Source organism: Pezoporus occidentalis, unplaced genomic scaffold, assembly GCF_034315485.1.
Source record: "Pezoporus occidentalis ecotype Australia unplaced genomic scaffold, CSIRO_AGI_Poc_V1 ctg47, whole genome shotgun sequence".
NCBI classification, from domain to species: Eukaryota; Metazoa; Chordata; class Aves; order Psittaciformes; family Psittacidae; genus Pezoporus; species Pezoporus occidentalis.
The window spans coordinates 3,377,473-3,400,112 of NW_026915802.1; the positions used below are offsets into that span (position 1 = coordinate 3,377,473).

Sequence of the window (22,640 nt, forward strand, 5' to 3'; positions counted from 1 at the left end):
GTAAAGATGGCAGGGAAGGGGAATACTATCTTCCTCCTTAGTTTTCAGAATTACTTTCTTTTGTTTACAAATAATTTATGCCAACTTTCTGGTAAAAATATCATTCAGACAACTTGAATTTTGGGTAAGATTCAAGCTAAAATCATTCATTCAGCCTGATCTGGTAAATCAATGGGAGTAAAAGGTGTATAGGAAATAAGTTGCACTTCTCATCTGCCAGTTTGGCTTCTGAAGCTCCATATGCTTAGTAAATTAGTTAAAAACTAAGATCTTGATTCAAAGGTATTTGAAAGGTTGCCTCGGACTGAAAAGTAATTTGGATTGGGCTCTATGACCAGCACCCTTATTTAAGGCATGTAGTAGTATTTCCCTCTTGGGTACCTACAGTGATGCTCAGGATGAAGATCGATTCAAGTTACAGAACTTGGCTGGGGTACAGGGCTGTCCTGGACTTGAACGAACTGGTCTGGATAAAGAAAAAATAACTCCAAAACCTCTGTGTCCTGGTCTAGTTTAAAATTCTTCTCACTTTTCTAATTATGCAGCTGAAGCTGCTCTTTTAAGCACCTTGGGTTGAGTTGTAACATAGCTGGCCAGTCACAAGGTAAGATGGGATTGAGCTAGTTCTAGTCCAGCTGAAGTGAGTGTTAGAAATTTCATTATCAGACTTCTTTTGTTTTAAGGGCAAATTGGGTCAGTTATGCAGTCTAGGTTTCAGGTTTATAGGTACAGAAAATTTGAATAGATTCAGCAGAATCAAAAAGTCCTAGTTTATGAAAAAAAATTATTCCAGAAATTGAGGAGCGCTGGGGAATGATGAATCTGCTAGAGACTTTGCTACTCCAAGGAGCTAGATTGTCTGCAGAAGGGGCTTGGGTAGCTGTTAGATTGGAATTCAGATTGGTTGCTTTTCCCAGAACTGGGGTTGCAGAAATCTTTCCTTCTTTAAAACAGAAATGTAAGTGGATCCTTCCATCAAATAAAAAATTAGTTGGTTTGAGGTTTTTGTTTTGTTTTGTTTCGTTGCATTTTGCTTGTTTTTTAATTCCCTTCCATAAGCTCTTTCCTATGATTAGAATAGAAATGGAGGGAAATACACTCTAATAAGGCAATACTAGCATTTCATGATGAAAGTCTGTTTAGTTTCCATGTTTGGGTCAAGTTTTTTTTGTACTCACCATGATAACATGAACCATTCTGACCTCCATTCATCAGTTAATGGGGCTGTACAATAAAGTGAAACTCTCCAACAGAGAAGAATGCTACAACCACTGTTCGTGATATACAATGCTATGGCTTATTCTCTGTTGTCAAGCAGAGAAGGGGATGAACTCTTCATCTCATCTGCAGGAAGCAGAGTGCTTGGAAGCCTGTGGTAAATCGTTTATTTTGATGAGCTCGTTTTCATTTGAGCTTGCAGCATTTGATATTCTTCAGTTACTCCCTTACCGAACACTGTTGAGGCTGTGAGTGAATTGCCATTCATATATATCAAGTGATGTGTTTCTGCACTTGTGTAGCATCTGCCATAAAGGATCTCAAAATTCTATACAAACTTTAATGAGTAAGATTTCACAACACTCCCGGGAGGTGCAGAAGTACTGTTAACCCAATTTAATAGGTAAAGAAAGCAAGATGCAGAGAAATCAGTAGATGCATATTCAGACCCCTGCCTCCACCTGCATATATATTCTGCAAACTTTTGTTCATACAGAAATCAAAAATTCAATACCCCTAGAAAAGCAAATTGAAACTTTCATTTGCAGGTTCCTTTGGGAGAAAAGGATTTGGTAAGTATACCTTTCAGTATTAAGGCATTCAGAAATGCTCCACATTTTTGAGTAGGCATACAGGTATTTGCAAAACAAAATAAAACAAAAAATCTCAAGTGCATTCAAACCCTCATTTTTTCTTATGCACATTTGGAAGCAGATTTGGGGCTCACAGCTGTCACATACTGAAACATGGTTGTATGTTCTGCAGGGGAATACGGCTTGCTGGGGAAACCACAATGGCTTGAGATGGTCTGGTTTACATTAATTAGCAAGCGTCTCTTGCCGTGGTGAAGGCTCCCCAGAAAATTGCTACTCCGGTTAGGCATTGCTATTTTTGTGGTACTGAAACACAGGCTATTTCGAATTATTGGGCAATAGTTTTCCTTTAAGGAGTCACCGGTGATTCTCCTGCTGACAGGTCTGCTGGAAAGCCCTGGCAACTGCCTTCCCTTCTCCTTCCCCGGGACGGAGGGAAAGTGAATCAGTACCATTCCTAGAAGAAACAGTAGGGGATGCTGTGGGGTAAAAAACCCAATCCTGGCTTCCCCCACCTCCCAAGGCCTCTCCAGAAGAACCCACAGCACTTGCCACTTTTAGGAGCTGAAACCCAGCACAAAACTACAACCAGTTGTGTTCTGGGAGAACACAAAGCCCTAATTAAAGGGCCATCCGAGTCACTGCTGAATAATTATTTTCCACTTTTATTTTCAAATTGGAAATGATAATTTTATTTAATTCCACTGCAAGAAGTGATGTGGAGGAGCCAGGTGGCATGCAGTTTGATTGGACTGGATCTGATCTTCCAAATGGAAAGATTTAAAAAGTTCAACACCATGGCAAAATAGATATTTTCCACATTTGTAGCAGTTAATTAGTTCAGACTGAGGGAAACACATCACATAAAAAAAAAGATCTTCCTCCGGGTATTTATCAAATGTCTGGAAACCGAGAACTGACTGTATCTGAGAAGCTAGAACTACATCTAAAAGAAAATCGCTGTTGACAGGTTCCCAGAAAAATAATCTCCTGAAAATCTGAGATAATTAGTTATTAGAGTCTACATATTTATGAGTGATTTGGAGTGGGAGAACATGCTTCTTTACCCAGCTCTTATTATTGAAATCTAAATCATTTCGGTTACTACAGAGTTTTCTGAATGCTTTACTATTCCTTATCATAATCGGATATGTGATAAAACTGTTGTAATCGTAAAAGAATCTCTGGTAACGGTGGGTGTTTCAGCTTGACTGGCAGATAAAGGTAATCAAATGCCAGGTTTCAGGGCATAAACTAATTACCTGCAGAGGTCGGAAGGAATTGTTTCCTTCCAGGTGCTGTACTGCAACAATTATCAAGGTATACAATGCATTTTGTAGTGAGATGGTGTCCCAGAATTAAACATTTCTCTGAAATTTTATTTATATGCCATTTATTTATTGCCATCTGGCCGGGCACCAGACCTACTGGACCATGTAACTAACTTGGTACAGCAAATCTTATGGGAAAGTAATTCTATTCAAACATGCAATACAATGTTAATCCTTAGATTTTGACAGCAGACAGTATGTTCTGACAAAGACTGTCTTATTAACTCTGCTAATAAATGTGTCTGTGAATAAGAAAGAAAAATAGTTTACCTCAGTATTTGGACTACACATTTCATGCATGCAGAGGAACTAGCTTGTCTTTTATGAAGGTGGATTTTTTCACACTGTTTTCATATTGCATACCATGCATGGATGCCACATGCTAATAATAACTGGGCAAAACTATACTTTTTCCTTTCCCAGATGGCTTCCCTGTAAATATTTTTAAGTCACATCTGCATGGTTAAAAATGTCATACCCCAGCATTTGAAAGAATAATGTATCCCCTGAATCAAATTTGTTCCTGATATGGGGCCAGTGATAGCAATTCAGTTTAATCAGCTGTATGTTTGGATAGTTGGTTCATTCCAGAAGATAAGGTGCTAGAGAGGAAAATTAGCATGCTGGCTCGTTTTAGAGTAGTTGAATGCTGTCACCTTAGAAAACCCTCAAGACCCAAACCACAGTAATACTGGGATGACCAGGATTCCTGTTTTGCCCTACTTTTCTCTATCAGCTCTTGATTTACATGCTGATCAAACTTTAGTGCTCCTGTTGCTGCAGACATCAATTTTTCTTACCAATTGGCTCTGAATCTTTCCAGAGTTTATGAAATAGTGGCCATGAACTAATGTATGCACTGTCCTAAATTCCTGTAGTGCTGATGCCTAGTAGGGCTGAAGTCCTTGCACTGAAAAAAAATTAGAGCATTTGCTGGCTGCCATTAAGTAAACTCTGGTTATGGTCTGATCTGGCTGATGTATATTTTCTCTTGTTTATAATAGACATGGTAACAGGATTAAGGCAAACGGGAAAAAAAAAAGTATTCTTTTGTCATAGCATGTAAAAATATGCTATTTTATATTTAACATAGAACTCATTGCTATATATTGTATATAACAGGCCTTTGGATAGGTGTTTTTCAATCCAAGGGCCTGAGTATGGCTCCCTGGTGAAGAAGTCTCTTTAACCCAGCTGGATGAGTCCTTGAAAGGACAAATGAATCAGCAGCTACCCTGTGTGCACCCCTGCTCCACCTGCCCAGCTGGCAGAGAGGGGATACTGGGAAAAAGGTTTGGAAGAGGAGGAAGATCACCTCAGGTTGGTATTATTACTTAATCAATAATGACTAAATGGAGGAAAAGTGAGAGGAAGAAGAATATAAATGAGTAAAAAGAAAGTTTGTGGTGGATGATAGTTAGGCTTGGAGAAGAATTCAAATAATATGATATCAAATATGTGTTTATTCCAGTTAACTTTGTGACAGGCATGTTCAAGGAGATTTAAATGCAGCTTTGAATTGGTATACTTTCCAGGGCATGGTAGGTGTTTGATCATTTTAGATAACAGAACAGCAGAAGGGAAAATTAAATTGACAGAATGCAGAGAGAGAAGATGAAAGCTACATGTGGCATAGAACTATATTATTACAAATATTAGTAAGTAGATCACATCTATTCGTTATTGATTTTTATTTTTTTTTCTGTCTTACGTATTTACTGTAATTGGCTTTGCAGCAGCAGTCCCCACAGTGGTACAGACTGAAGCCTGATGCTAACTCCTTGGCTGTACTGATTTTTTTTTGGTGCTGGATGGGAGACCAGATGAGTGGCCTTTCATTGAAGGGCTGTCTCATGAGGGTCATTCCTGAGCAAGAAACAAAGGATGCCAGTGCAGCAAAGATTGTTGCTATTTGCATGCTTACCCTGCCAATCACAAAGTATGTGCTTCCTTTAAGTGCATACTTATGTGCTATTGACTTTGAGTAACTCAAGGTTAAACACGTGCTAAATGCTTTGTTTTGCATGCTGAGTCTGAACCAGAGGAGGAAGCAGTGACAGGTTTGTTAGTTCTGTTACCAGCCGCACAGTTCCCCCTTCTTTGCTATGTTATTATTTAGTCCAGCAATGATCGGAACAGCCACACTTCCAGGCAGCAATGTGAAGTTCCTTAGGACAGCTCATTACAAGTAAGACATGCTCTCACGTGCTTGGAAAATAAAGCTTCTGTATTTCCATTTTCCAGAAGTCTGTTTGATGCAAAAATTTGAAGCAATTCATGGACCTTGCCTGTTAGTACTTACTGAGAACATTAATTGTCTCCAATCATTGTTAGAGCATCTGTTTCACATTTTGACAAGTGCACTTATCTCCTTTGCTCCTACCCCTCCCTTTCACATTCCTCGACTAAAGGTAATGAATAAATTACAGAGAAACGACAAACGTGTTGATAATCAAGAGGAAGAAAAAAAAAAAAAACCACAAACAAAACACCACCCCGAACTGGAAGTGGCTATTTCTGTGTGAAGCTGTAAATTGCTTTCTTTTCTTGTTCAGTGAAACTTCTGGCTTGCCATCTAAAAATACCGGAGAATGATTAGAAATGTTGGAAGAGAGGAGGCTTTCAGCAGCAAAACCTTCAGGGTTGCTCACCTTGTTGGGAAGAAGATGAGGGTGCACTGAGGAATCAGGAAGGGCTGAAAGCAATGTGAGAACCTGGGCAGCTGGTAAGTCAGGATGGTGAGGAGGGAGTTAAAAGGTTTAGTTTTAATTAGGATTTAATGAGTGGATATTATGTTTTTGAAAGCAAAGGGCTGGACTGAGGCAGAAGGCACAGCAGAAGCCTTGTTTTTCAATCTTCCTCCTTGGCAGTAGAAACTGCCTGTGTGGGACCCAGGCTTTTTACAGCCCATTCACTGAAACAGCATTCCTAGAGCAGCTTCCTGCTAAAGACTGCCATTGGCTTTTCCTGTTTGTGGTGGAGACAATGAGAGTGGTAGCACTGCACTGCTGCTTTGGGCCCACGGTGCGAGCAGCTGAGTGTTCAGTGCTGGCCTGGCCACAGCGAGCTGGCCAGCGCAGCAGCTGCCCCTCTGGTGCCATACAGCACATTTACTGCAGTGGGCAGTGCCAATGGCCTTCCTGACCCTCTCATGCTTCCTGCAGTAAACCCACATTTGCTACTAGCTTAAAGTACATTGGATTGTTTTAACCTTCACACTCCTGGTGTGTTTAATGGAGCAGAGCAGTCCTCACTTTCTGCATTCTCTGCTATTCCAGTCATAGGATGTGCCCACATCCCAGGCAGTGTAATTCCCTACTTGTCTGAAGCTTTAATCTTCTCATCAGCAACTGAATTTGCTAACAGTTCCTCTGACTTTACAAAAGCTGCAATATTAGTTTAGTTTTGTGCCTCTCTAGGACAGGCATATCAGCACTAGAGAAGGAGCTATGTATGTGTTGTAAGACCATGTTTGACACCTGTAAATTGGAATAAAATCAGGCTCTTAAGCAAAATTGTGGTAGTTTATATGGTTTTTAACATGATTGCATGATAATACGTGGGAAATTTGCACAGTGATATTAGGATTCCAAGCCTCTGCATTTTAATCACTGCCTCTCTTGAACTGAAATGGATGCAGTATACAGCTAAGTAATTAAATTAAACATTATTTACCTCAAAGTCTGCACAATACTTTTTGCCAGAACATGAAGGGCTGTGAAGTGTATTAATTCATCTTTTGGTTTTAAAAATTTCATGAACTTATGGCATTCTTGTTCATTAAAATTTAAATCTGGATAAATACGGGATAACTTCAGCTCACTGTATTTTCATATTTGTCGAAGACTGAGACATATGTACAAACCAATCCCTTCATGAATAAATTGTATTATTATTCCAATGGAAGTACTTTTTTTTTGCAATGTGATAATTACTTGAGGTGGGCACAGTGATGGGGATGATTATACTTAGCATTTTTCAGAATTGTGCCATTTTAAAAGATCATTGCCAAGCTGCTGGGGGATATATTTCTAAGTATCATGAACTTCATTACACAGATGAATAAACTCAGGCAAAAGTGAGTAACTGCTCCCTTACAGCAGAAAAAGTCACTGAATGAATTCATCTGGGGACTTTACAACTCAAAATGTAACATTTTCTTCCAGGCTTGGGTAGGTTAATTAACATTTAAGTTCATTAGTAACTCAGGTCTATAATTTGAAGGCTGTTCTGTTGCCAATGTGACATGTGTAGATGGTCTCTAGTTCTGGCTGAACTTGTGTCTGCAGCTCAAAGGAGCCTTGCTTTTGTCAGGCACAGCCTCTCTGAAGACATCTGCAGATGTCTTTTCCTTCTTGTCTGGACTGTAGGTGTTGTCACCCTGGGATCACAGACTGCTGCCTTTGGCTGCGGTGACATTTTAACAAGTCAGATAAAGGAGCTAAAAGATTCCACTAGTTTTCACCAGTACATATTTCCTTCTGTCCCAGACCACTTCTCCTTCAGCAGCGTGATTCAGCCTTGGCTGCTTACTTCATTCAATGCCTTTCAGGTTTTAACACATCCACAATGTTAACAGAGAAGTGTAGAGATTATTACAAACATGTGGTGGTTCCCCAGGAGATCTGTATGTTGTTCTTTGACCTGGTGGCATTCCTTAAGAGCGTTCCTGTCTGGGATAGAGGCAGTGTGTCACTACACTGGGTGTTGGAAGATATTAGGTGGGATATTTAGCAGAGGAAGAGGTCAGAGCTGACAAGGGATATTGCTCCAAGGCTGAATATAGGGAAGCTAATTGGGTACATGATCACAAGCTGCCTTATCCTCAGCTATGCCCTGGTGCTGCAGTGGTGCTCTGAGAATGGTGCTTGTTCTACAGAGATGAGCAATAGGCTCTGCCAAAGCACAATCAGCCTGATAGGTGTTGCCCTTTGAATTCTCTTTTTTTTGTGGGCGCAACAATGAAAAATCATTTTGTGTTAAGAGCTGTGAGCCATAACACAGTGTCAATTATAAATACAGTGAAGTATCAGCAGAAGAAGCTTCTAATCACCCTTGAATTCTGAGTCAATCCAGAAGTTTAAGATAAGACTGAGCCCTCTTCTTTTGAGATTATCCCATTGAGATCAAGCAGGTTTCCTAGAAAACCAGGAACTTTAGAGTCCCGTTTGAATGCAGTACCTTATGCTTTTAAGGTTCATAAATGCTACTATGACTCAACCTCTTAATTTACCTTAGAACAGTTCACAGTAAAAATGGCATTCTTTATGGTTTGGGGTGTTGGGGTTTTTTACTTATTTTGTTTTGTGGGTTGTTGTAGTTTGTTTTTTTTTTGGTTGGTTGATTTGTTTTTGTTTTGTTCCCCCCCCCCCCCCCACCCCGTTATTTTCTTCTATACCCCTTAGGAACATAAAGGAAGCACAAACTCCATTAAAATTGGTTAACCAAATGTGATTAGAACAAAACTTGGTTTTATATGAAAAAAATACTGAGGATCTTCTCCTCCCTTCCCCTAAAAAAATAGGAGTTCAAAGAAGCTGTACTTTCAGATACTATAATTAGGCTTGATTCAAAAATAAAAAAGAACCTTTTCGTCTTAATTAATATAAGGGTTCCTTGAGAAAATTTCAAATGCCTTAAAGAGTGATTTTCTTTTAATTTTTAAAAGCTTCTCTTTAATTTAAAAGTTAAAAGGCCTTTGAGGCCAATATTGGTGATGGTAGCACAGCTGAACTTTTTAGAAGAGAATAACTCTAATATCAGCAACTCATTAAAAAGAAAAAATAGTTCAGTGTGTAGGAAGCTATCTTTGGACTCACAGTATGAAGAAGTTTCTTTAGAGAACACCAAATTAATGAGAAGCAGTTTTCAGGAAATAAGAGTGTTTGTGGGTATGGCTTCTTGCTCTAAAATGGTTTCACTAAATAAATAAATAAATAAATACATTATAAAAAAGGAGAGGTCAAAATAGTTCATTCTGACAATTATCAGACAAAATGTAAAATGTTTTGGCATTTTAAAATGATGCTCTCTTTTTGAATTTTAAAATTATCTAAAGTCATAAAATATGTTAAAGAACCTTTTCTTTGGCTGAAAAAATTGATTTTCAGTTGAAAGAAAGGTTTGGGTCAGCAAAAGACATGCTCTCTCTCAACATACATGCTGCACACCCCTCTGCATCCATGAAAGACTTTAACTATTTTTACTATCAGGATAAACTGAAAAATGTGTTCAGTTTTCCAACTAAAACACCCAGTGTTTACATAGCTGTCTTTTAGGAGCATTGGATTTAGTTTCTGGCTCTGCAACAGAATTTCTGAATAACCTTGTGGACTTGTAACCAGGTTTGCATTGGATTCACAAGAAACTTTTATCAGATTTAGGAGTACAAACTTTAAATTGAGAGGGAAGCCGAACCTTCAGCCTAAACAGTAGTGGAGCACTATAGTGTTCATCTACAAAATTATAATTTAAACACTTAAGGAAACACCATTTAAAAATTAAAACATTCTTGGACTTTCAGCATCTGTAGAATAACATACAGTTGATCAGATTTTAGAGTCACTACTCTAGCCTGTTCATTTTGCTCTGGAAAGCATTCTTGAAGCACATTTACTGGTGGTGCTTCAGGCGAAATGTAGTGCAGCTCCTGTTTTCCTTGAAAACACAGATAAAGTTTCCCTGTGGGAGGTTGCCTCCCTTCCACTGCAACGTGAGTGTTTGGGGTCCCAAGGAACAGAGGGTCAATTGGTTACCTCTTTGCTCTCCATCCAGAAAAATGTAACTCAGGGGAGGTTTGTGTTCACAGGAAGATTTCACGGAGAGTTCTTCTTGTGTGGTTGATTATAGTGGCACAAAGATGGGGAAAAAAATGAGGTCCTTGATTATATTAACAGATTGTCTTCATTCAGCATATAGGAAGCAACATGCTCTGAGTTTGCAAATCTAGTCTTTTTCAGACTGTAGTATATGATCTGTGGGCTCAGGGGTTTACTCGCTAAGAATGTAAGAGATTCAGGCTCTGTTTCTCTTAGAGGACTTCCGTCCACATTAAATTTCAAACTCCTCTGCAGTGCCTTAATTTCAAGGCTATATTCTGGCAGGAGACTACTTTTCAGGGCACCTGGGAAAGCTCCTTGTGAGGGACGTGAGGGTCAAGAGACAGAAGGAAATTACTGCATGGACTAATGATAGAGAAGTTCTGCATCTTTGCCCCCACTACAAAAGTGTTTGTGTATATGCAATATTGCATGAATAGTCATTGGACCAAGCACTCCTTGTGCTAGATGTTCTTTGTACCATGGCCATCAGCTCCTGACTACTGAGTGCACAAAATTGTGCTGCATAAGATTGGGCAGCTGACTAGATAGCAAAGAAAGTTCAATAACTGAGAAACTGAGGTGTCTGCAGTTCACCATTGGTTCACCAGTCTTCTACTCTCTTGGCTGTGTGAGGCCTTTGAAAGTCAAGGCTGGCTCAGCATTCATGCTGATGGAAGGACCACCAAATCAGGTTTGTCTGGGCTTTTTGGCAGTGGATATTGTACTACATCTGCAGGAGACAAACAAGTCATTTTCACTGGGGAAAGGTAAAGGCACTTTGTCCTCTGCCCTGCCTATAAAATATGGAAAGCATTCATCATGTCCCTAACAGTGCACCTTCCTTCAGTTTCATGCAGTAGGAATGTCCCAGAATTCATATAGCTGACTAATCATCCTGAGTAACAGAATAAACTTAATATGTTCTCTTAAGCCTTAATTTAGGTCCCGTGAGACTGCTGGACAACACTCACGGCACTTACCAGAGAGTGGCTAAAATCCTTAGTATTCCTTGTCATTAAGACTCTGCAGTAGCTGCATTTTTCATATTGTATTATTCTAGAATACGGTTTATTTTTACAAAGATTTCATAATTTATAATTTTTCAGATTTATATCCTGTATTTGTCTGTTAATCTGGAGGATGTAGCAATTCACCATTGCAGGAAAATAAAAAAAAGTAAAAAGAGGGTAACGTAAAAATTAAGCAGCCACTTACTAAAAAGTCAATGATTGCTATGAAACAATGTACAGCTATTTCATACATTTAAGAAATGTAAGATGCTGAAATAGTCATTTTGGTAAGAATACTTTAATTTAACATGTAAATGATGGTAAGTTTGTGAATGAACTACGTGTAACAGCAGTATTTGCATGGATTCTGTCTTAAGTGTACACCTGAAGAAATCTTTACATTCTCAGGTAAAGAGACTTGCAAACTACTCACAGCAGTACTGGCTGAAGAACATAAGTTTCATGCATGAGTCAGTTTATTGCCTCTTGTGTAAGATGAGCGTTTCATCTTTTTTGTACATGAAAGTTTCAATTTCCTAACCTCAGCTTTCACCTGGGGACATAAAGGTAGGTTTTGGATTTGGCAGGTGTAATATTTCTTTTCTTTTTTTTTTTTTTTTAATATGTATATGCTTGTACCAGGAAACTGGTAGGAATCTCAGATGTAATCTTGCATGAATATAAATTAATGACTGTTCAATTTACAAACATGCTTAGGAACATTAAAAAAAAAAGAAAAGAAAAAAGAGGCCAAGAACAGCAGCTGAGAACTTTTCCCTAATAAAGTTTATCTAAATGTTTTACATCAAGCATTTCTTTTAAGTCAGCACTTCTTACACAATTACTTCATTGTCGCCATTCCAGAGTTCCATCTCTCGATACTTACCTAGGTATTTTAATCAGGAAAGATATAATTTTCTTTCAAAGTATTTTCTATCTCCGGGTAGTTCTGGTACCTTTGTGGAGGGGTATTTTTATTCAGAGGCTGGTCAACATGCTTTGGGTGATTTCTAGGTGACCAGAATCTGGGAGAAAAAATTTAGACTGGAATCTCACCGTTGATGACTAATTCTTTAAATGCTCTTTTTGCCACATACAGTTGGTGATATTTGTGATTTAAGTAGGAAGAAAAATGCAGATAATCTGTCTGAGAGCTACTGAAGTCTTCTGTACATGTCAGAGCAAACCTCAGTGGCCTCCAGAAGAGGAAGAGAGCAGAGTCCTAAAGACAGCATCATTAAAGCTCAGTGTCTTGTCCACTGGACAGTAATCAAGTCCAATCTTCCATGTTCACTATCAACTGGTAGGTAATCACTATGAGATAAATACCTGCTAACATGTTAAAAACCAAATAAGACACATAGCCTTGTTTAGGCTTTGACAAGGTAGTCCCATTGAAAAACATTCACCTAAATTAATTTACCAAAATTAAATGAAATTAAAATTTAAAAATTAAGCAGGACTAAACCAAGCTCAGTATCCCAGAAAGAGAGCAATTATTTTTCTTTATAGTGCTTTCTTCAGGAAAGATTTAGAAGAGGAAGCCTGAGACATGATAATGTGAAAAGACCTAGGAACTGGTACACTTGATCTGAACCAGAGAGACCCCACCTGTACACAGCATACAGCAGGCAATGCTTTTCTACAGCATAAAAATTGAACAAGACTGAAAGACAAAACTTCTCAGCTCAGAAGTGGTCCTGTTGGGAAACATGATGATGTGGAAAAAGTTTATATGCTATTTATGTCCATTATGTCTGTTCTGGGAAAAGAGAGAAGCTTTCCCTCTGCAGGACTGCCCATAAAGCATGCTTCACCTGTATACTGGTAGCTTGAAATTAAATCAAAATGCCTCATCGGTTAGGAATAACAACCTACAACGTTGTCAGTGACTAAATTCCTGTTGCTAGGTCTCAGTTTGAAGTATATTATATTTTAATTACATTACGTAGGATCCAGGTTTAGTAGGGCAAAAGAAACATAAAATCCTAGGACAAAGCTACTTAAATAGAATAATCTCCAAAGCTAATTATACATAATAGCCAGTTAGGGGGGAATGATTTTCCATTTCTTAATATTAACCAATAAATACCTTCTGGCATTATTTTTCCATTTAAAGTAGAAAAAAAGTGAGCTTTAGAAGACACTGTGTTGCTACAGCAGACATAATAACATTTATCTGATGCTTCATAATAAATTACAAATTTATACAGTCATTTTAATATGTCTTATATATCTTTGTTAAAAAGTTTAAGTGCATATTACTTATTTTGCTAAGATTACCTTTGCTATTAATACTTGTTAGCAGTACTTGCTAACAGTACATACCTGAGGTATTAACAGCTTTTATATTCTTTTTTTTAATTTTTTTTCTCAGAAACCTTTTCAGTGTTCTCAAAAAATGGTGGGCCTGCCAGTTCACTTTTTTTAGGTAGTAAATTCTACTTAATTTTTTTATAGTGTGAAATAAAAAAGAGCAGCCTATTCAAAATAGCTAAAAAATTAGAGAAATCAGAAAAGAATATGGAAAGATCTTTGTCGATCTTTCCCTCCTCTCGTTTTCCCCTTCTTAATAGTGTCTAAAGGTTTTAGTTGTTTAAATGCCATAAGCATGTTTGAAATTCAGGTTCAAAATAGTTTCACTGTTCTTTTTGGTGATTTTTAGTTAATGTGTGGAACTTACAGATTTAAAGGGATCATTGAATCGGTTACTAAACCCTGGCTGCAAAAAAAGCTGGAGAATGTATTTTCATTTTCAAAGTGAAAACTTTTGGCCATTCGTTTCAAAGTAATGTCTTGAGAGTAAATGCAGTTTTGTTTTATTTTTAAATAAAGACATGTGAAAACAGTGTGTCAGCAGTGGTGGTTTTATATAAAAAATATTTCCACTGGCAAATCTGGATTGCAATCAAACTTCATAATTCAGTTCTGTTCCTGAGCAGAATATTTCTGTCAGGAGTAGTCTAAATTTACCGTCACCAGTCACATTTCAGCATGCTTCCAAGAACTGGCACGTTCAGAGTTGGTGGGGGGGGAGCTGTGAAAGTTAAAAGGAGAATAAGCCCATGTAGCCAACCCATCATGTATTGAAATGACAAAGGAATGTTTGACCTTAGGTTGCATAATGGAATTAGTTCAGAACTGTCCCCATTTTAGTCTCCAAAATGAAGCCTTTCATGTATATATAAAAATACATTTGCTTTCAGAATCTCAGTTTGTGGAAGCAGGATTCCAAACTTATTGAGTAGATGGTTCAAATTCTGATTGCATTTACTTCAAAAGAAAATCAACAACACATCCCATTATCTCACCAGAATGATTCTGGAAATGTTTAAGCATCGATAAATGTTGACTTTTCCTTTACTTTATTCTATTTGAAGCAAGCAGTTTTGCTATTTATTTATTTTTAATAAGCAAAAGTGACATAGTCTCAAGTAATATTTTTCCCCAGAAACTTCATGTCTTGAGTGAGTGACCTTGTGTCATTGCCATTACCAATGTGAAGACATTCATATAAAATCTTTATCTCAGATCAAAAGAGCAAACCCAAACTGGCTCCAGGATTGGTGCCCTCTGGAACAAGATATTTCCTGAGGGAAATAATGATTGGAGGAAGTTACTGGCCTTGGGCAAAACTTCCAGCCTTCAGATTTCCCAACCAGTCATCAACTTTGTTTTGTTTTGATCAGTATTTGTCAATTCGTACTCTGCATATTCTCTTCATGTCTTCGATATTTTTTTTTTTCTTGATGGACTGTGTTTGCTGTGCATATTAACATCAGTTAGGAAGAAAGACATGTTCTGAAGCTTATAATATTTTATCTTAGGTTGTACTATTAATTATATGGACTTTTAAGTTTATTATCGTTGCTTGTCCTAAGGGGTGGTATTACTCATATTTTAATCTGCATTGCAATAACGTCCAAAGTCTGAATTGTTGCCTTTTGCTAGGCATTCTACAAAGATGATAGGAAACACCCACAGCCTCTTCTTACTGCTGACAGCTAAGGAGAACATATATTCTCAAGACAGTATTTGTAAATATGACTAAATTTAAAGCACATATAAAGGTCTGCTATAAACGTGGATAGTCTTATCTACTCAAAAAAAAATGTTCTTCATAGGTGTGGCCTTAAACGGTTAAATAAAAGCCAGTTATCTGTGGAAAGTTATTGAAAGCCACTTCTCTGGGAAATGACAAATATTTATTTAAAGGATTTTTGAGCATTGGTTGGTGTCCATTATTGATTTCACTGCGTGTTCCTTTTCTAAAAGTCATTGAATGTATTTTCAATTATTACAAAGTTCTTGCAAGCAAAAGTTTTCCAAAGCAATATTAAAAGAACCCAAACAAACCTAATATAGTGTATTAACTAAAAGGCTACTGAGTAATATCATTTTACATTGACATATATTCTCAGGTACCTGAACACCTGAATTTTAATTTTGTGTGTCATTTCTCAACTTCATATACAGCAAGTAGAAGAATCTTATTTTTAAATATTAAATACTTTGCAGTGTATTAAGAATAGTATTTTCATCAACTGACAGAATCCTGCCAACGTTAGCAAGAAATTGAGACAAAGCTGTACAATCAAAAACTGGTCTGTTATAGTATATGCACTGGGAACATCTGCCCTCTGATTTGCTTTTTGCCTAATTGGTAGGGTTGACTGTCAGATTCAGCACACAAAATATAGCTGTCCAGTCACGATTATTTTAATTTCATATATAATGAGCCTTATGTACCATAACTTTACATCTTTAAATTTCAATTCTCTTCACCTCAGTTGCATTGCTGTGATGCAGACTAGCTCTTCCAACAGTCATGCTCAATATGCTCCTTATAAAATCCTGTCCTTGAAAAAACAGGGAGCAAAAATTATAGGTAGAATTTCTACACATAATTGAATTTCTTTGCAAAACTCTCATTGGATGTAACCAGGTAAGGATTTTATCCCATGTTTTTCCTGTAAGTGTTGATTATGTGCAGCACAGTCTGACCACTATTGAAAATAATATTGTTCTTGGGATATATTCTTGTTTTCACAATATCAAACAGTCCTAGTCAATGAGTTACTCTGTTAACAGTTTTTCATCTTGGCTGGTCACTGAATAATTTGTTTTCAAGGCATATTAACAGTTTGTAAAAGGCTGACATGAAAATGTCAGCTTCATTGTGGTATCTGTCAAGGGTAAGTGTAGAACAGCTCAAAAAATAGTTTTCTCAGTTGTTAAACTTAGTTTTTAGGTTTACTTATTATGTTTAGTTTTATATAATTTGTAAATATGGTTCTTTCTTTGAGAATAAAAATATGTCAGTTTCCTCAGAAGTTAATTAAAACTACATAGGCAAACTATTGTGTTCACTAACAGATGGAGTATTGAATAAAAATGACTCTTATGAAGTCCTTCAAAATGAAATATATTCTCAGACATGTTGTAGCGTTCATATTTTAGAAATAGATAAGGCTTTACTGATGAGTTAGAAGGGAAAAGGTGAATGATGTACATGACGTACATCACAAATAATGAAGTACAAATTAATCAGAATTTATTTATTTTTTACTTGTGCATTTATGAGAGCCAAGCTAACCTGAGTTAGCTTTCTTTCACATTCTGACAGAAGAAATTCATATTAACCTTTCAAAGATTAATAAATCCCACTGAAGTTCTCACTTAACTTCTGGATTGATTAATTGACTCTATGATTATAGGCAGAGACTAGGTGTCTAAATTCAGTTTTTCTTTAGACATTGAATTTCAGCTAAAATAAAGAACAATAAAACTTTGTAAGACTATTCAGTTGAGTATTTGTCTTTCCCAATAGTGGAAAAAAAGGTACATTTCATTTCAATGAATTAAAGCACAATTTTTATAAAAGGATAGGAAGTACTGACACAATAATTTATTTTTTTTTAGTGTATAAACAAACAGGAATGTTGGCTCCTTAACAATTCAATTCTGTCATGGTACAAGTGTAGACACTTTGACAGCAATGAAGGTGCTGACTTCCCTAAGTTCTTTCTGATCTTCTCTGTCCTCTAAAAATGCTGCATACGAAAACTCACCTTTAATCAATTGATGAGCAAATTGATTTGTTCCTACCCCTCCCCATACATGAAATGATCTTTCCAGAGAGTGGTAATTCAATAACTGGGTTAATTTCATCATTATCTCCTCCAAGTAGGGTGGCACAATATCACAGCTTTAAGGACGAAACAAATTGTGAAAAAATACAGCTAGGACTGTAGGATAAAAAGTACTAATGACTAACAATTTAAATAGTGCCACTGCATCCTTTGCAAAATTGGTGTCTTATTCATTCTTTGAAGTTTTGCCCAAGTCAATAGTTACTGAAAATAAATGCCTGAAGTATGTATAAATGAAAATGCCTCACCATGTCTCATTTTCCCGCTTAGCTTTTGCATAGCCATACCTACAAAGAAATGTATGGAATTTCACTGTAGAATGATGCTGCGACAAAGAATCATAACATCTCCCCCACCTTTTTTTTTGTTTTAGTTTGAAAAAATCTTTAATGTTTCCTTTCTGTGTCATTCTGAACTTCCAAATTGTTATTGCTCTACTATAAGTCTTGTTGCTCATGCAAGAAATGCATGTGCTGGCTTGCGTTATATAGGGCAATGTGAGAAGCTCCTTCCCTGCCGTTTCCATGCACACAACCACCTTACCTTTTGAAAAATTCTTTGATTGTGGATCAAAATGGAAAGGTTTTGTGAAATCATTTCACTGTCTGTGTCTGGAGAGACAGAAGAGAGGAGGAGACGGATTTCTTCTCTTTCATGGGATGTTCAGTTTCTCACAGACAGGACAGGCTAACCTTCAAAGGTTTATAGAAATTGATATTTTGTTTCTCACCTACTAAACAAGGAGTGGGAAAGGGAAAAGAGAAGGGAAAACAGAGTGAACTGGAAGTTGGGAAGCTGCCCAGTGTCCTTTTCAGAGTTCTTTCTGTCATGGATATACTGTGTTTGGTCCTGAAGTCATAACCTAGGTCTACATTAGAAAAAAGTCTTCACTTACAAGCTGGTTACTTTTGCTGTACACTCTTTAATCTAAAAATATCTCATACTGCAGTAAATGCTTTTGCTTTAAAAGGGGACAAAGTTCATAATAAAACTGTAATGAATTACATTTAACTGACTGTTATCTAATGTTGGATTATATTGGCATAAAATCAGAGGGAACTCACAAGCCTTTCTGCTATATTGCATTATAGGGCACCCAAATATATTATGTAATTACAAAGTTAGTGAGCATGGCCTTTAGGGTAAGAGGAAGCCTTGGAACACAGTCTCTCACCTCTTGCTAGGCTTTTAATTCCTGCTACTTGCAGAATTTAAGGATATTGGTTGGGCATGTAATAAAAGCAGAGACAAAATTTTGGTTTTGAATCCATGCCTGAATCATAAAATTTACTTTTCTTCCTGCAAATACGGTGGGTTTGGCCTAACCCTGTTTGTAGTCAACACTGAAAGTTTTGGATTACAATAAAGTTTCCAAACTCTATTTCTTAAATCATCTTTTGAACTAATCTCTTGCCTTGTTAGATATAATACTTACGCTTCTATTTTCCTGGGCAGTCTTGCTGAAAGAATGAGTCAATGCCCGCAGTCCTCCTTCCCACTGCTTACCTCTGTTGCTTCATCTTCTTTACAGGTCCCAGGACCTGCGCATTGGTGCAGTGTAGAGCTGAACTCAGCTAAGAACCAAACAACCCGCAATACTCTGTGCTGTTCCTGAAGCAGACATGCTTGCTAAATATTCTTTCTGTTAAATGAGAAGAGTGTTGTGGCGTGAGAAAGCTACAAAATGCCTATTGCCCATGGGAAAATGAGTAATAATTCATTCTGCTGATATGTTACGGTTGAGCCTCTCTACCCCCAAACTGTAATTATGTGTTCCCGCGGATTCTCTTTTGCCGTCTCTGATATTTCTCTAGCCAAGCTGTGAACTGATTCAGGAAACTACAATGACAGAAAATTAAAGCAGAAAAATGAAGAGTTTTCTTATGGTTTGACTCCATAAACAATCTCATTGTGGGGCTGGGTAAGTGATGGTGTTGGCTTAAAAGAGGGGTAAGGACAGGTCACTGGGAGCAGAGAGTGAGGGGAATAGGACATCCTTTTGATGTTAGGTGATTGTTACATCAACTTAGCTGCATTGTCCAGCTGCACCTTTGTCATTTTTTTCTGGGACTGAGAATACCAAGTAGGGGACTACTTGGCAAGCTGTAGATATGCAGAACTTAGAAACTGAAAAGAAAGGCAGCAGAGAAGTTGAAGATGCAGATGTAAATGTAATCCTATGGAGAGACAGGTATCCTCAGGCACAGGTATGATAGGAGAGGAAAAATTGGAAGTCATGAGCAAGACAAAGAAAATCAGAAAGTAAGACCCAAAATGGCTTTTTTTCCATACTGAGTTTGGAGAAATAGAAGCTGGTATGTTTCCTTCATAAATAAACATCCTTCTCTCAAAGAATATCTTGTATCATTCATTTCCTCTAATGAAAATAATCTCAAGCTCTGGCTAACTGCTTAAACCAAAGTGTTTATAAAGTTATTTCCATAATCTGCAAAAATTAGGCGGCACTGGTTATGTATTTTCTTAGTGTTGTTATAGAGTAGAAAAAGGTCTATTTTACAGACAGCCTGTCTCTAGCAGGGAAAGCTTGATGCAGAAGAACTGTACTGCAACTCAGTGCTAAGTACTTACTGTTACCAAGGGAGACTTTATCATTATAGAAATTATAAATCATGTTAAGCAAAAGCAGCAGTAATTATGGTTTTATTTGTGGGAATCAAGACATACAGTTATGAAGAAAAATGAGAGAGAGGGATTGGGTAGCTCATAATGGCTGACAACAAATTCATGATATATGTACATAAAAAATGGTTGTTATACCTCAATGTCACTGCAGCCATCACATACCAAGCCAGAACTAAAGATACAGGTAAACATAGCATCTGCCTGGCTGTGCACGGCTGTAAAGAGCTATCAAAACCCAGCTGCAGCTTAGTGGCTCTCTCTAAAATCTTTCAGGAAGCAATTGCTAAATGCCTGTATTGACATCCCTTTTGACAGTTGCCTAATCTCTTACAAGTTGTTGTTAAATGCTGCTTTATATCATCTTGTCACAGGCTGTCAGGGGGGAAAAGAGCATATTTTTCTAAGTCTAGTTCAGGTATAGTTTTTTTTCTCAAAGCCTCCTCTGCAGATTTGCTCCTCTCTCTTAGGTTTCAAAACCACCACCAACAGGGAGACCTTGCTAATATTTTAAATTCAGAGATACAATCTTGTCTAAATAAATCTATCTTACAAAATTTTCACTTGATCCCATACTTGCCATTGGACACCAGCATGAATTTTAATGGTCAGTTAGATACTCACCTTCCTTCTTTAATTTTCAATACAAATATTGGAAGTCACAAAATACAGATTTATGTCTAAGACCTTGAATGAGCCAAAAGGGTGTTTGAATTTGGATTATGTTCCATTTTAGATTAGTAGGTCCAGGCAAGTTGCTGAGTCAAATTCTGAATTTCTAGTCACTTAAATTTGAAGTTCTTCATATCCAGGGTTGTTTTTAATATCTGCATGTTGCCTAACTCTCCTATATACACAGTAGCTTCTAACCTTATCCTCTTTTACCTAAATAACATCCCCCTCTTACAATAAGTACCAGAAAACTTTTTGTGGCAGCCTCACTTTTTACATAATATAACCAAATTAGAAGTTTTTCACAACTGTACTTTGCTTCATTATACTTATCTCTTCACTGTTTCAGACCTGAAAAGTGGTTCTGTGTACTAGGAAATGTGTGTCTTTTCTTCATTGTGCCAACCTAATATCACTGCTCCTTAAAAATATCTCATCTTGCTTACATATATAGGCATAGTCCAGTACTTAAAAGGAAATAACAGTTTAGGATACGCCTTATCATATTTGTCAGAAAGCTTTGTGGGGTTTTTTGTTTGGTTGTTTTTTGTTTTTTTTTTTATTCTCAGCTGTCCTGCCTTGCTAATTTCTCTTCCACTGCAGGAATAAAATACGGGGTTACTTATCATGTTCCAGTTTGAGCCGTTTCTAACATGCACTAAAACTTCAAAATTGCGCTAGCTTTATCTTTTCAGTGGGATTCTGGGGAAATAAAACTCAGAAAAAACCCCAACTAACCCCCAACCCCCAGAACCAAACCCCTCCTTTGATATTTGTAGAAAGACTAGTTTGCAAAATGACAAAGCATTCTGAGGAAAAAATATGCTTGTGGTATTAGCTAAAAATTTAATAACTCTGGCACACTGTGCATGATGTACCAGAAGTTGGTGGTAGAAAGGGTCCCTTTGATCTCAGCATCGAACAAATGGTAGTGCTGGTGATATTTATGATCTTCCCAGCTCTTAGAGCAGAGCATGAGCACAAACAAGGTATTGATACTTTTATTGTTGTGGGTATTCAGAATTTCTGATTCTTTCACATTGGCAGAGCTTTGTTACAGGTTAAAAATGGCAGGACTGTAGATGTATATGTAACCCCAGAGACTGCCTGGAGCCAGCAGTTCATTTGCTTCTACTGGTACTCTACATTTTAACACAATAATCAGATTCAGCTCTAATTCAGACATGCTGACAGACGTGGGAGTGGCTGGAGTCAGAAACAGAAACGTGTCCTCTGCACCCTTGTAGCTAATCCAGTCAGTGTTTGGATTTTTAAGAGCTTTAAAACCAAGTTGTTAATAACCCTTCTGGCCTGAAAATGTCATTTAAAATCTTGGAAGGAGAACAGAACAACTCCCCAAACCTCAAACATTATGAATCTGTTCTTATAAAGTTCTTTTTCTCATGTGTCTGTCAGTTTGTTTGTTTTTATGGTTTCTTAATGATACAGTACACTGGAAAGGAACAGAATTAGTCAGGTTTTAGAAAGTGAGACCACTCATAAAATCCCTTTATAGGAAGCAAAAGTTTATAGAAGTTGAACTCATTCAAGTCAAGTAGGAAACTGGTATTGTCCTTTTGATTCTTTGTAGTGTAATGTTCCTCACAAAGATCCAAACCAGAGTTCCAGCCCTTGCTTTCTTCAGTCTGTGAGACCACTGAGTGTAAAACCACATTACAACACAGGCTTGCTTTATGAAGAGTGTTTTTTAAATGCAGAGTGAAATTTACAGTTACTTAAAGCTTATAAGTGTATTTGCATATTTTGTCAAGAAGTTTCTTATGTGTTTCTCTGTTCAGCGTAAAATACTATACAGAGCAGGAGAAACCATACTGTTTTTAAAAGACTGGCTGATATGTATTTTAGGTTGTAAAAAAACACAAGCTTCAAGGAAAGATAGGAAGAATACAGGAAAAGTTCTGTTGAGCTGTCTGAAATGATGTTGATGTTTGTTTCTGTGTTTACAAAAACTAAACCTGAGTCTTAGGAAAAGAAAATTTAATTGGGAAAATGCTAAAGCAAATTCAATTTTTTATGTAGTAATTGGTGCATCTGTATCACAAAAAAGCAATTAGTCCTGGGACTGCTCTAATGCCATAAATTCTCTGTCTTGAGGGTCTAACACAATCATGTACGCTTTCTGTAAAAGAAGATTAATCAAAAGATCTTTAGAGACTTTTTTCTAGGCAGAGGTGTTCAAATA

General features: G+C 37.2%; 1 long non-coding RNA gene across 2 annotated transcripts; it reads left to right on the forward strand.

Annotated features, from left to right (window-relative positions):
* Positions 1-263: 263 nt before the first annotated feature.
* On the forward strand, positions 264-18,998 carry LOC134172787 (uncharacterized). 2 transcript variants are annotated; one of them, XR_009968013.1, is made up of 3 exons: positions 264-604; positions 4,265-4,462; positions 18,657-18,998. It is a non-coding gene; the product is annotated as an uncharacterized LOC134172787 (long non-coding RNA). The 2 variants fall into 2 exon arrangements; XR_009968014.1 differs by lacking the exon at positions 264-604 and having other exon boundaries at positions 4,074-4,462.
* Positions 18,999-22,640: the final 3,642 nt, after the last annotated feature.